General features: G+C 43.9%; 1 protein-coding gene across 4 annotated transcripts in view; it reads left to right on the top strand.

The window, feature by feature from the left end:
* Positions 1 to 6,263: 6,263 nt before the first annotated feature.
* The window catches only part of CALD1 (caldesmon 1), a 242,678-nt gene continuing 234,791 nt past the window's right edge, over positions 6,264 to 14,150 (top strand). Inside the window, exon 1 of one of the 4 annotated variants that reach the window (XM_040345162.1) lies at positions 6,264 to 6,550. The gene's annotated coding sequence lies outside the window, so the exon portion shown is untranslated. The remainder of the gene's footprint in view (positions 6,551 to 14,150) is intronic. The other 3 variants (XM_040345160.1, XM_040345164.1, XM_040345166.1) reach the window with 3 other exon arrangements.

Here is a 14,150-nt window from a genome sequence, read left to right on the forward strand (position 1 = left end):
CGCGGTCGTGCGACGTGGCTCCCAAACAAAATTTACGTCCTTTTTTCCCCACAAGTAGAGCTTTATTTTGGTGGCATTTGATCGCCTGTGCGGTTTTTATTTTTTGCGCTATAAACAAAAAAGTGCGACAATTTTGAAAAAAATACAATATTTTTTACTTCTTGCTATAATAAATATCCCAATTAAAAAAAAAAAAAAACACATTTTTTTTCTCAGTTTAGGCCGATACGTATTCTTCTACATATTTTTGGTAAAAAAAAAAAATCGCAATAAGCGACTGGTTTGCGCAAAAGTTATAGCGCTTACAAAATAGGGGACAGAATTATTATTTTTTATTAATTTTTTTTTTACTAGAAATGGCGGCGATCTGCGATTTTTATTGGGACTGCGACGTTATGGCGGACACATCGGACACATTTTTGGCGCCATTCACATTTATACTGCGATCAGTGCTATAAATATGCACTAATTACAGTATAAATGTGACTGGCATTGAAGGGGTTAACACTAGGGGGTGAGGAAGGGGTTAAATATGTTTCCTATGAAGTGTTCTAACTGTAGGGGGAGGGGGGGTGACTGGGGGGGGTGACCGATCTGTGTCCCTATGTACAAGAGACACAGATCGGTCTCCCCTCCAGAGACAGCACCGCTGTCTCTGTGTAAAACGGCAATGAGAGATGATCTCATATGTTTACATATGAGATCATCTCTCATTGGCCGCACAGATCGCAAACGGCCACTCTGATTGGCCGTTCGCGGCGATCTGTAATTGGCTGTGTCCAAGGGACACGGCCAACACAGATTTTCCCCGCTGCACGCTCTGGAGCGCGCGCGGGGACCGCCCAAAGGGGCGGACGTCAATTGACGGCGTGTTGGCTTTTGGGATCCGCGCTGTAGCCGTCAATTGACGGCAGGCGGATCCCAAGTGGTTAAGGTTAAAAAAAACTTCTGGGTGTAGCTCCCCCCCCAGCCTCTCCTTATACTTACAATGCCTTGAAAAAGTATTCATACCCCTTGACATTTTCCACATTTTGTCATGTTACAACCAAAAACATAAATGTATTTTATCAGGATTTTATGTAATAGACCAACACAAAATGGCACACAATTGTGAAGAGGAAGGTAAATGATAAATTGTTTTCAAATTTTTTACAAATAAATATTTGAAAAGTGTGTCATGCATTTGTATTCAGCCCCCTTTTACTCTGATACCCCTAACTAAAATCTAGTGGAACCAATTGCCTTCAGAAGTCACCTAATTCGTAAATAGAGTCCAACTGTGTGTAATTTAATTCTATGTAATATAATTATAGCTGTTCAGTGAAGCCCTCAGAGTTTTTTTTAGAGAACTTTAGTGAAAACACAGCATCATGAAGGCCAAGGAACACACCAGACAGGTCAGGGATACAGTTGTGGAGAAGTTTAAAGCAGGGATAGGGTCTAAAAAAATATCCCAAGCTTTGTACATCTCACGGAGCACTGTTCAATCTATCATCCGAAAATGGAAAGAGTATGGTACTACTGCAAACCTAAATACAACAAACAAAAGTCACTGCCCCTACCTATGACTGGCCTATACAATAAGGAGCGCTGGAAAGGGCGTATGTACATACAAAAACTTGGACTATCCAGGCTCAAACTTACCGACCAATCAGCAACCAACCAAATTCTCCTGTCTAAGGCCTCTTACACACGATAGGATAGCCTGTCTGTCTGAAGGACCGTTTTCATCAGTCCAAATCGATCGTGTGTAGGCCCCATAGGTTATTTAACCTTTGGTCAAAAAAATGAGAACTTGCTTTAAAAACTCGCGCATGCTCAGGATCAAGTCGAGGCATGCTTGGAAGCATTGAACTTCGTTTTTTTCAGCACGTCGTTGTGTTTTACGTCACCGCGTTCTGACACGATCAGTTTTTTAACTGATGGTGTGTACGCGCGACGGACCATCAGTCAGCCTCATAGGTTAACCTAAGACAACAGTCCTTCAGACCGTTGTCCTCTGGTTAACCTATTAACCTATCGTGTATACAAGGCCTAACAGTGTGTGTTAAAAACAGAGGTTTAGTTGCACGCATTTTCAAATGCATGTGTAAGCTGCAGGCCCCGTCAAGGCTCTCTGTATACTGCAGTCCTAACTATAACATTGCAACACTGCAAACCTACAAAGACATGGCCGTCCACCTAAACTGACAGGCTGGCCAAGGAGAGCATTAATCAGAGAAGCAGCCAAGAGGTCCATGGTAACTCTGGAAGAGCTGCAGAGATCCACAGTTTAGGTGGGAGAATCTGCCTACAGGACAACTATTAGTCTTGCACTCCACAAATCTGGCCTTTATGGAAGAGTGGCAAGAAGAAAGCCATTGTTGAAAGAAAGCCACAAGAAGTCCCATTTGCAGTTTTCGAGAAGCCATCTGGGGAACACAGCAAACATGTGGAAGAAAGTGCTCTGGTCAGATGAGACCAAAATTGAACTTTTTGGCCTAAAAGTAAAACGCTGTGTGTGGTGGAAAACTAACACTGCACATCACCCTGAACACACCATCCCCACTGTGAAACATGGTGGTGGCAGCATCATCTTGTGGGTATGCTTTTCTTCAGCAGGAACAGGCAAACTGGTCAAAGTCTATGGGAAGATGGATGGAGCAAAATACAGGGCAATCTTAGAAGAAAACCTGTTCTGAGTCTGCAAAATACTTGAGACTGCAGTGGAGGTTCACCTTTCAACAGGACAACGAACCTAAACATACAGCCATAGGACATGTTCCACTCAGAACAGGCCTTGCCATGGTCGACCAAAGAAGTTGAGTGCACATGCTCAGCATCATATCCAGAGGTTGTCTTTGGGAAATAGACATATGAGTGCTGCCAGCATTGCTGCAGAGGTTGAAGGGGCGAGGGGTCAGCCTGTCAGTGCTCAGCTCATTCGCCGCACACTGCATCAAATTGGTCTGCATGGCTGTCATCCCAGAAGGAAGCCTCTAAAAATGCACAAGAAAGCCTGCAAACAGTCTGCTGGAGACAAGCAGACTAAGGACATGGATTACTGGAACCATGTCCTCTGGTCTGATGAGACCAAAATAAACTTATTTGGTTTAGATGGTGTGAAGCGTGTGTGGCGGCAACCAGGTGAGGAGTACAAAGACAATTGTGTCCTGGCCACAGTCAAGCATGGTGGTGGAAGTGTCATGGTCTGGGGCTGCATGAGTGCTGCCGGTGCCCTGTCGAAAACTTTCCCATGGAGGATAAGGACCTCCCTGTACTGCGCAGGCGCGGCACTTGCGCAGTACAAACTCAACTAAGCCTCCGAAAATAGCTGAAGATGTAGAGCTGAGAGTCAGCTCTACACGGCGCCTGCACACTGACTATGACACATGCCGCATGCTCCCGATGCTAGTGCTACTCTGTAAGGGCGGGGGTGATTTTAGCAATAAAGTACGCGTCTTAGCAGGGTGTGTTAAAACAAATGAAGGACGAGTTTTGCAATGCTAAGACGTGTACTTTATTGCTAAAATCACCCCCGCCCCTTGCAAAGTAGCACTAGCACCGGGAGCATGCGGCATGTGTCATAGTCAGTGCACATGCGCCGTGTAGAGCTGACACTCATTTTACATCTTCGGCTATTTTTGGAGGCTCAGTTGAGTTCGTACTGCGCAAGCGCAGTACAGGGGGGTCCTTATCCGCCGGGGGGAACTTATTCGGCAGAACACCATCACTGGGGAGCTACAGTTCGTTGAGGGAACCATGAATGCCAACATGTACTGTGACATACTGAATCAGAGCATGATCCCCTCCCTTTGGAAACTGGGCCGCAGGGCAGTATTCCAACATAACGACCCCAAACACACCTCCATGATGACCACTGCCTTGCTAAAGATGTTGACGGTAAAGATGATGGACTGGACAAGCATGTCTCCAGATGTAAACCCTATTAAACATCTGTGGGGCATCCTCAAATGGAAAGTGGAGGCGCGCAAGGTCTCTAACATCCACCAGCTCTGTGAAGTCATAATGGAGGAGTGGAAGAGGACTCCAGTGGCAACCTGTGTGAAGCTCTAGTGAACTCCATGCACAAGAGGGTTAAGGCAGTGCTGGAAAATAATGGTGGCCACACAAAATATTGACACTTTGGGCCCAATTTGGACATTTTCTGTACTCACTTTTGTTGCCAGCGGTTTAGACATTAATGGCTGTATGTAGTGTTATTTTGAGGGGAGAGCAAATGTACACTTTTATACAAGCTGTACACTCACTACTTTACATTGTAGCAAAGTGTCATTTCTTCAGAGCTAGTTCACACAGGGGCAACATGACTCTTTGCGAGGCGACCTGGACGCGACCTGAGTGTGCACCACAGCGCAATTTGGGGCAACTTACAAGGCGACTTCAAGTCGCCTCCAGGACAGGCGACTTTCCAGTGGCCAATCAAAAAACAATCAGATCTGTGGGTGGGAGGGGTTTGCCTGAGAAAACAATTTTCTCTTCCTGTATTGTTGCTTCAGTGAAGACAGGGGATCTGACTTGGAGGCGCCTTCCATTGAAATCAATGGGTACAAGTCGCCTAGAAGTCGGATTGAAGTAGTACGGGAACCTTTTCTGAAGTCGGAGCGACTTCCGTAGTGTACATTAAGACGGCTCCATTCACTTCCATTTATTTTCTGAACCGCGCAAAAGGGGGTGACTTCAAGTCGGATCCCAAGTCTCCCCTGCGTGAACCGGCTCTCAGTGTTGTCAGATGAAAAGATATAATAAAATATTTTCAAAAATGTGAGGGGTGTACTCACTTTTGTGAGATACTGTGTGTTTTTTGCCTTCCTAGGCTGTTGTTTATTGTTTGAACAACCTATGTTTACCTGAATAATTAGGCCCCGTACACACGACCGAACATGTCTGCTGAAACTGGTCCGCGGACCAGTTTCAGCAGACATGTTCGGTCGTGTGTAGGCCCGAGCGGACAGGATTCCAGCATACATTTGCCCGCCGGGCCTTTTTCCAGCGGGCAAATATTTCTGGACTTGTTTTAAAACAGCCCGCTAGAATCCTGCCCGCTCGGACATGTTCGGTCGTCTGTACAGACCTACCGTACATGTCCGAGCGCCCGCCATCCCTCGCATGCGTCGAATGACTTTGACGCATGCGTGGAAGCATTGAACTGGCAGGGCCGCCCACGTCGCCGCATCATCGTCGCGGCGACGGCGCGGACACGCCCCGCGTATTGTTTACGCGCAGATTTCTGTATGATGGTGAGTATAGCCACCATACAGAAATCCCCGGGCAGACATGTACGGTGAAAACGGTCCGGCGGACCGGTTTCATCGTACATGTTTGGTCGTCTGTACCCGGCCTTACTTTACTCATTTTTTATGTACTCTTATGTTGCACTGGTGATAACTTAAGATTCTATTTTTGCTGTTGGCAACATCTCTATTTTCTGTACTTGGTTCTTTCAAAACAAATATTTAAAAATTAAAACCTATATGAGATTTTAATTTTTTTTATCAGACTTTGTTCACCTTTAACGAAGATATTATACTCTTTATTTATTTGTTCCAGATTTCTATAAACCTAAAGCCTTATTACCCTCTGATAATCTACCGTGTAAGTACAATATATGTATTGTGTCGGAAAGAGGATTAACTTTTATCCGGGACACCCCGGTCCTTATAAACAAATGTCATATTAGTTCCAAACATCGGATATGAATGATTTCTCCCAACGTACAGTAGTGGGACAGTAGTTACAAGCCTACACAGACACCTATTGGGACAGCAGCCAATCGCATGACATTATAATACTGTTCTTTTCCTGTACTGCTCGAAGGCAGACAAGCCTACGAAAAGCCTTTTTTTTTTTTTTCTCAATAGGCCATAGACGCCAGGGGCAACATGTGGCTTTAATTTAAACCAAAGGAACAATTCCGCTCCTACATTTTTTTCCTCCTCTCCCTCCTCTACCTATAGATCTATGTTTTATCGATGCCCCTTTGTTTCGGCCGATTGCATTTCTAAACTTTGCCAAAAAGTTGCTTCGGAGTTCCACAAGACATCCAATTTTTTTTTTTTTCCGGAAGATTAAGATTTCTTATGATCTCCTCTCGACAGTGGATTTACTTACAGAGGCCGTGGAAAGCATAACCAAAAAAGGACATGTTAGAGCTTTTGGCAGGCTGTTCAAATTTGGTTTTGCGATGAGGGCTGACTCTGAGCATGCTTAGGGAATGACAAGCATTTTTCTACACTCAAGCTAAAACCCACCTTTTTTTTCTTTTTCTTTTTTTTCTTGCTACACAAAACCCATTGGCTGCTTCTTGGACTAGGCTGAGGACAATGACTGTTACTGGCTGCCAGTTGTAAACATAGGGGATAAGGATTCATTTTGTGCAAGTCCTGTTTTTTTTTTTTTTTCTTTTCGGGGAGTGGCTAACAAAAAAAAAAAGTCTGAGAATTTAATTCAATAGAGCTGTGTTTTAAGCAACTCCTGTGTCGTTTTTTTCTCTTCTCTTTCCAAAGCAGCCAGTGACTTCCTTCCAGCTGCAAACGTTTCATCGTAAGAGGTAAGACAATTGAATTTCTTCTACTGTCAAATTCACGTTTGTTTTTTTAAAGTGATGCAACAGACAAGTTCTCTACGTTGTTCTTTTATATTTTATTTATTTTATGCATCTTTAGTATTGCAGTTTGCAAGGAATGTAACATGTATGAGGTTGCCAGGCAATTCTATCATCTTCAAATTCTTCAAATTCTTTTTCTTTCTTTCTTCTTTTTTGTTTTTGTTTCTTTTTTGTGTATCCAGTTTAAATTGCAATTTGCAAGTCTTTAACAGACAGGATGGATTATTCTGCACATCTGTCTTTTTATGCATTTTGGTGCTTATGTTATAATTATAGCCATTTTATAGCAACCATTCAGATGCCAATTTTTCATCAGCAATTATAACAAGGATTGATTGTTTCTGATTGGTTGCAGTTTTTTGTGTACCTTGATGTTGCAGTTTGCGGGTCTCTTCGTGCATCCTGGTGCAAATTTAATAGACAGCTCCAAGCAACCAATCAGATGTCATCTTTTATCAACCATGAGCCACTAAAACAAAGACTGATGGTTTCTGATTGGTTGCAATGGGTTAGTGCATAGCACGGTGCTCAGGAGTACATAACTGTCTACAATTTCCTTTATGCAATGCATTTGTTCCAATATTTTTTAATCATATGTGTATCTTCATGCTTTTACATTTTTGACGTTGCCGCAAAAATCAGTTTGGCATTGAAAAATACAAGCCATGTCTGGTTCTTGTGGCTCATTGTGTGCAGAACAAGCAGATGGGTAATGAAATAGTGTTTTTCGCCCCATGCCATAAGAAACTGATAAAGAAGAAGGTGTTGTCCACAGCCACCAATCAGAGTGCAGTAATCATTTCTTTGTTGCAGCTTTGACGATATAAGCTCACACCCGATTGGATGTTATAAGATATAGTCCTGTATTACAATGCATCAGATTTTTATGAAGCAGCTTTAAAACTGAATCCGAGGAGGGCAGGGAGCAGTGTAGCAATTATTTAGAATTCATCTCTCACTGATCTAATTAAAATGAATGATCTGATTGGCTTGTTATGGGTCATTGTGCTCATGACCATATATTTTTCACTGCTCCACTGAATTAGAAAAAGTTCTCAGTGTTAAAAAGACATTCTAAGTGAATAATTAACAACACTATGGGGGGGATTTACTAAAACTGTAGCGTGTAAAATCGGATGCAGCTCTGCATAGAAACCAATCAGCTTCCAGGTTTTATTGTCAAAGTTTAATTGAACAAGCTGCGGTTAGAAGCTGATTGGCTACCATGCACAGCTGTACCAGATTCTGATAATCTAGTTTTAGTAAATTCTCTGCATGCATGCTGTTTAATATTACTTTACTGCCTGTGGTGGGTTGCTTAGATTGATAAAATCATGTAACATTTTCCAGTTATCATGTGTGTTCCTTGTATGTTTGAAGCAGCCCTGGCTCTTGTATAGTCATCCTTAAAGTATCACTCCACCCAAAAAGACATTTAAGTTTTGGGTAGTGTTGAGTTATTTTGTGGTTTCATACGTATCCAATGACTAATGCACTAAGATCTTCCCACCATTATTCCCAACTACAGTGTGGGTCTTTTCCTTCTTCTGCAGCAGGGGTGAGCCCTCTCCTTCAGGTATATTATTCAATCTTAAGTAAGACCCAGCAATTCTTGTGCAGCGATTTCACCACCATAGTCCATTAGAAATATAAGACACTGGAAAACTTCTTGTTGCCTTGCAGGGTTTCCCTTAAGCCACCATGACGTGTACACTCCCAGCTGAGACTCTATTTGTACATGCCACATGCCACTTCAGCACTTCAGGAATCATGAGGTAGACTTGGGAAGCATGGAGACTGGAGCTGCAAGGAGACATCCTTAGGGCATAAATGCACACTATATTTCCTGGCTGTGGGCAGACTGGGGCTGTGAGGAAACTTCCTTGGGGCATGCATGCACACTATGTTCTTGGCAGTAGGGAGACTGGGGCTGTGAGGAGACATTTTTAGGGCATGCATGTGCTCTATGCTCTTGGCAGTGGAGAGATTGGGTCTGTGAGGAGATGGCCTTAGGGCACACCTTTGGCAGTGGGAGAATGGGGCTGAGTGGTAGATATCCTTGGGGTTAGCATGGACATGCATGTTCCTAGCGTCAGAGAGACAAGGGCTGTGAAGAGATGGCTTTAGGGCACCCATATGTTCTTGGCAGTGGGGGGACTGTTGCTGCAAGGAGACATCCTTAGCCTTAGGTCACACATGTGCACTATGTTGTCAGCTATGAGGAGACTGGGACAGCAAGAAGGCATGCTTAGCCTTAGGTCACACATGTGCGCTATGTTGTCAGCTATGAGGAGACTGGGACAGCAAGAAGGCATCCTTAGGGCATGCATGCACACTTTGTTCCAAGGCTGTGGAAAGACTGAGCTGTAAGGAGACATCCTTAAGACACACATGCGTGCTTTGTTCTTGGGCTGCGGGGATGCTGAGGCTGCAAGGAGACATCCTTAGGCCACTTATGTGCACTGTGTTCTTGCGCTGTGGGGAGACTGGTGCTGGGATTGAGGCTGTGAGGAGATGGCCTTAGGTCACACCTGTGGCATAGGGAGGCGGGGCTGTGAAGAGCACTTCAGGAATTATGGGACATGTAGTCCCAAATTTTATAACACACCCACTTGAATAGTGTGTGCTCCCTGTTTGAAAGTTCTGGAAAGCGAAGGGGAAAAAGAAACAGCACAGAGATCCTACAAAAGAGAAACACAAGTTCCTTGTACAAAGAGATTTTATTGTACATCTAATTTTAGGATGTTAACCACTTAAAGACCTCAGGTGTTTTTCAGATTTGGTGTTTGCAAGACTAAAACATTTTTTTCTGCTAGAAAATTACTTAAAACCCCCAAACATTATATATTTTTTTTTTCTAACACCCTAGAGAATAAAATGGCGGTCAGTGCAATACTTTTTGTCACACAGTATTTGCGCAGCAGTCTTACAAGCGCACTTTTTTTGGAAAAAATTCACTTTTTTGAATTAAAAAATAAGACAACAATAAATTTGGCCCAATTTTTTTATATATTGTGAAAGATAATGTTACGCCGAGTAAAATGATACCCAACATGTCACGCTTTAAAATTGCGCCCGCTCGTGGCATGGCGTCAAACTTTTACCCTTAAAAATCTAGATAGGCGACGTTTAAAAAATTCTATAAGTTGCATTTTTTGAGCTACAGAGTAGCTCTAGGGCTATAATTATTGCTCTCGCTCTAACGATCGCGGCGATACCTCACTTGTGTGATTTGAACACCGTTTTCATATGCGGGCGCTACTCGCGTATGCGTTCGCTTCTGCGCGCGAGCTCGTCAGGACGGGGCGCTTTAAAAAAAAATTTTTTTTGTTTTCTTATTTAATTTTATTGATTTTATTATTTTTTACACTAAAATATAAAAAAAAAAAAAAAAAAAAAAATGATCACTTTTATTCCTATTACAAGGAATGTAAACATCCCTTGTAATAGAAAAAAGCATGACAGGTCCTCTTAAATATGAGATCTGGGGTCAAAAAGACCTCAGATCTCATATTTAGGCTTAAATGCAAAAAAAAAAAAAAAAAAAGGAAAATTTGTCATTTAAAAAAATGACAGAAAAAAAATTGTCTCTTTAAGAGGCTGGGCGGGACTGACGTTTTGACGTCACTTCCGCCCAGCAGAGCTATGAGGACGGGTGGGGGCCATCTTGCCCTCACTCAAGTCCTCACTCTCCTGGCGGCAGCATCGGATCTCCTCCGCCGCTACCGACGGCTCCGGTAAGCGGCGGAGGGCGCGGAAAAGCGGCGGGAGGGGGGGGGGGCCCTCTCCCGCCACTGATAACGGCGATCTCGCGGAGACCGCCGTTATCGTTTACACGGCCGCCAGCTGAAAACATGGATATCTCAGTTGTGGCAGCAGCTGCTGCCGTTACTGAGATATCCATGTTTAAAAAGAGGACGTATATATACAGTGGGGGGTCCGTAAGTGGTTAAAGGAAGAACTGGATTTATTTTACTGAGGATTTAATGCAGCTTGAAAGTGACCAAGTCACTTCTAAAAATCCTGCAATTGTCTGCAATTGAAGAGGTATTATACGGACTTCTCCATTGGAGAGTGTCTCCTACCTCTGCTTTTACATTGTTGCAAGGATACTCCCTGAAGTGTTGAATGCCTGGAGGCTGGAACACTGAAAAGGAAGAGAGATACTACACATGGGCTGTCAAAAAGTTAAAGTGATTGTAAAGGCTGAAGGTTTTTGCCTTCATGCATTCTATTCATGAAGGTAAAAAAAAAAAACTTCTGTGTGCTGCTCCCCCTACAGCCCCTCCATTATACTCACTTGAGCTCCATCTCAATCTAGCGATGTGTACGGGAGCCTCGGCTGTCCCAGTTCTTTCTCTCCTCATTGGCTTGAGACACAGCAACAGGAGCCATTGGCTCCCACTGTTGTCAATCACAGCCAGTAAGCCAATGAGGAGAGAGCAGGGGGCAGGGGCGAACTGTGGCTCTATAGGGTTGATTTACTAAAGACAAATAGACTGTACACTCTGCAAGAGCAGTTGCTCCAGATCTTAGTAAATAAAGGTAAAACTTCACTTTGCAAAGAATACCGAAATGCGTGCAAGAAAAAAGAAAAGAAAAAGAAAACAAACATAATTTTTGCTTGCACATGATTGGATGATGGAAGTTAGCAGAGCTTCTGCTCATTTACTAAGCTCTGGAGCAACTGCTTTTGCAGAGTGCAACTGACCTTGCAAAGTACAAAGTCTATTTGCCTTTAGTAAACAGAGCGAGGCTCGGGAGCAGGCAGACACCAGTGCCCCCATAGCAAGCGGCTTGCTATTAGGGTACTGGTCAAGGGGGAGGAGCCAGGAGCGTTGGTGGGGGACCCGAGAGGAGAATCTGGGCTGCTCTGTGCAAATCCATTGTATATAGCAGGTACTGTAAGGATAACATGACTGTTATTAAAGCGGTTGTATACCCAGAAAAACAAAGCAAATAAAAAACCTATAAGGCAAAAGCATAATGAGCTAGTATGCACCGCATACTTACCTTAGATCGAAGCCCCCGCTCTGTCTCCCTGTCATCTCCGAGGGATCTGGCATTTTACCTTGGCGATTCTTCCAGGTTCGCGGCTCCAGCACTGTGAGTGGCCGGAGCCCCAATGTTGTCACCCCCGCACATGCGGCGGGAGTCTTCTTTCCAGCAGGAAACTCCGATAATCCGGCAGCATCCGCTGGACATTCAGAGCGCAGGCGCCACTAACATCAGCGGCTGCATGCAAGGTCATTATCTCCTAAACCGTATAGGTTTAGGAGATATTCATTTTACCTACAGGTAAGCCTTATTATAGGCTTAAAGTGGTTGTAAACCCTCTCTGATCACTTGCACCTGCAGGTAAGCCTAGATTAAGGCTTACCTATAGGTGCAAGAGATATCTCCTTAACCTACATGGTTAAGGAGATATTTGCAGAGAAAAATGCACCAATGTCTATGGCGCATTCACGCCATAGAAATCGGCGCAGGCGCACTGAGAATGCCGATTTTTAGAATGATAATGCTGGCTTTGACAGCTCCCGAGCGAATGCACAGAGTGACGTCATGGCCGCTCCGGCCAATCATAGTGCTGGAGCAGCGATATCCGGAAGTAACCTCCAGGAGAGATGTCTGCTGACGGCAGGAGGTATGAGGAAGGCTTCGGGGGCTTCGATCTAAGGTATGTAATTCATAATGAGCTTGAATGCTAGTCAGGGGTCAAGTCCTGGGGAAAAAAGTGTGGGAACTCCCACCCAAGATCCACTCCCCCACCAAAAGAAAAAAAATGATACACTCATATGCATAATTACTAAACCGCATGTTTTAATTACTAGAAGCAAGTTCTTTCTAAATCCCGCGATAACTCGCGGCAGACCTCCGCAATGTCTCCTGGGAACAATGACAAAAGCTCCCAGGAGACATTGCAGCATCGAGGAAGTGACGGAATACCCGCACACTACGCGATGAATATACAGGAAGCTGCTAGTAACATAAAGGATTACTAAGGTTCGCCTGCCCCTGACAGTGACTCGAGCTGGGCATCGTCGCTCAGCGAAGGATTGGCTCGGGCGGCTCGGCTGCTCTAGTCCTGCAAAGGGAACTGCGTTCCTGCTGTGAAAAAAGTGCAGGAACTCCATTCCCACACGTTCCCGCAGGACTTGAGCCCTGATGCTAGTCATACTAGCTCATTATGCCTTTGTCTTGCAGATTTTTCCATTTTTTGGGGGGGTTTACAACCACTTTAACTGTAGGTAAACAACCACTTAAAAAAAAAAATAATAATAATATGTTTCATGAGAAACTTCAGATCAAGAGAGCTGGGCTGACCTTTTAATTCTATAAACCATTGCCAAGAACAAGCTGCTGTAACCGTCAGTTACCAATGAAACTTCAGTTTAATATAATCAAGCCGGTGAAAGATAAATTCTGATTGGTTTATAATTACAGTATTTTGCACTAAGTAAGCCTGATGCGTTTATTGGCTTTGTAAACTACTAGTTTGTCGGGATGTAGAAATCATTGGGTGGGTCCTTACAGAGGAATAGGACTATCATTGTGTCATGCACTTATTCCAAGAAGACAGGAAACAAGCATGCAGAAGCCCACTGAGACATGCTGAGACAGCTCATGCCAGGAACAGTCTAGATGCTGGAGAGAGATAGGACTGGCAGGATAGAGTTTCTGGTTAGACAGCCCCAATCCCGTGCAAGGAATGACAACAAGGACCGATAACCTTTGACTGAAATTCTCTTATCTCTCTATATTTTGTTTGATCTTCATAAAACTCCCTCTAGGTTGTCATGTCTCTGTGTATAAACTGTATATCATAAATCTATCACAATTACTTTATAATATTCTTCTGTTTATGTAGCGTGTTGGGCTGTGTATACACTGGCCTATTTTAGGAAGATTCCAGGCACAAAACATTCTAGGTACAAAAATGATTGCTAAATAAGGATTTTAGGAATAGATGTCAGTGAAAATGATTAACCAACTTGATTACTTTCAAAAAATTGAATCAATACAAGTGATCATTTAAAGTACAGGACAACGAAGGGCATTGTTTCTCGAATCTACATGCACCTCCTATCCCATATCCAAGCCTCTGATCTTTTACCCTGCTGGGAGGGAAGGGAGAGAGATCTTGGCACCATTCATGGTGAGCAGTGGGATCAGATTCTTGGGGTATGGCCTTTGGCGTCGGTGTCTGCGCCGCAGAAACGGTCACATGCAATTTTGCTCTCCACCTGCTCTGAGACATACAATAAATATCAGCTAGACTTAAAGTGGAGGTTCACCCAAAAAAATCTATTTTTAACATTACATTCAGCCGAGTTGTCCTAATGACAATCGGCCCTTTTTTTTCCCCCGTACATACCTTATTTTCATCACCGCTTCCGGGTTTGTCTTCTGCGGGACTGGGCGTTCCTATCTGATTGACAGGCTTCCGACCGTCGCATACTACGAGTTACGAGTTGCCGAAAGAAGCCGAACGTCGGTGCGCAGGCGCCGTATAGAGCCGCACCGACGTTCGGCTTCTTTCGGC

Source organism: Rana temporaria, chromosome 3, assembly GCF_905171775.1.
Source record: "Rana temporaria chromosome 3, aRanTem1.1, whole genome shotgun sequence".
NCBI lineage: Eukaryota > Metazoa > Chordata > Amphibia > Anura > Ranidae > Rana > Rana temporaria.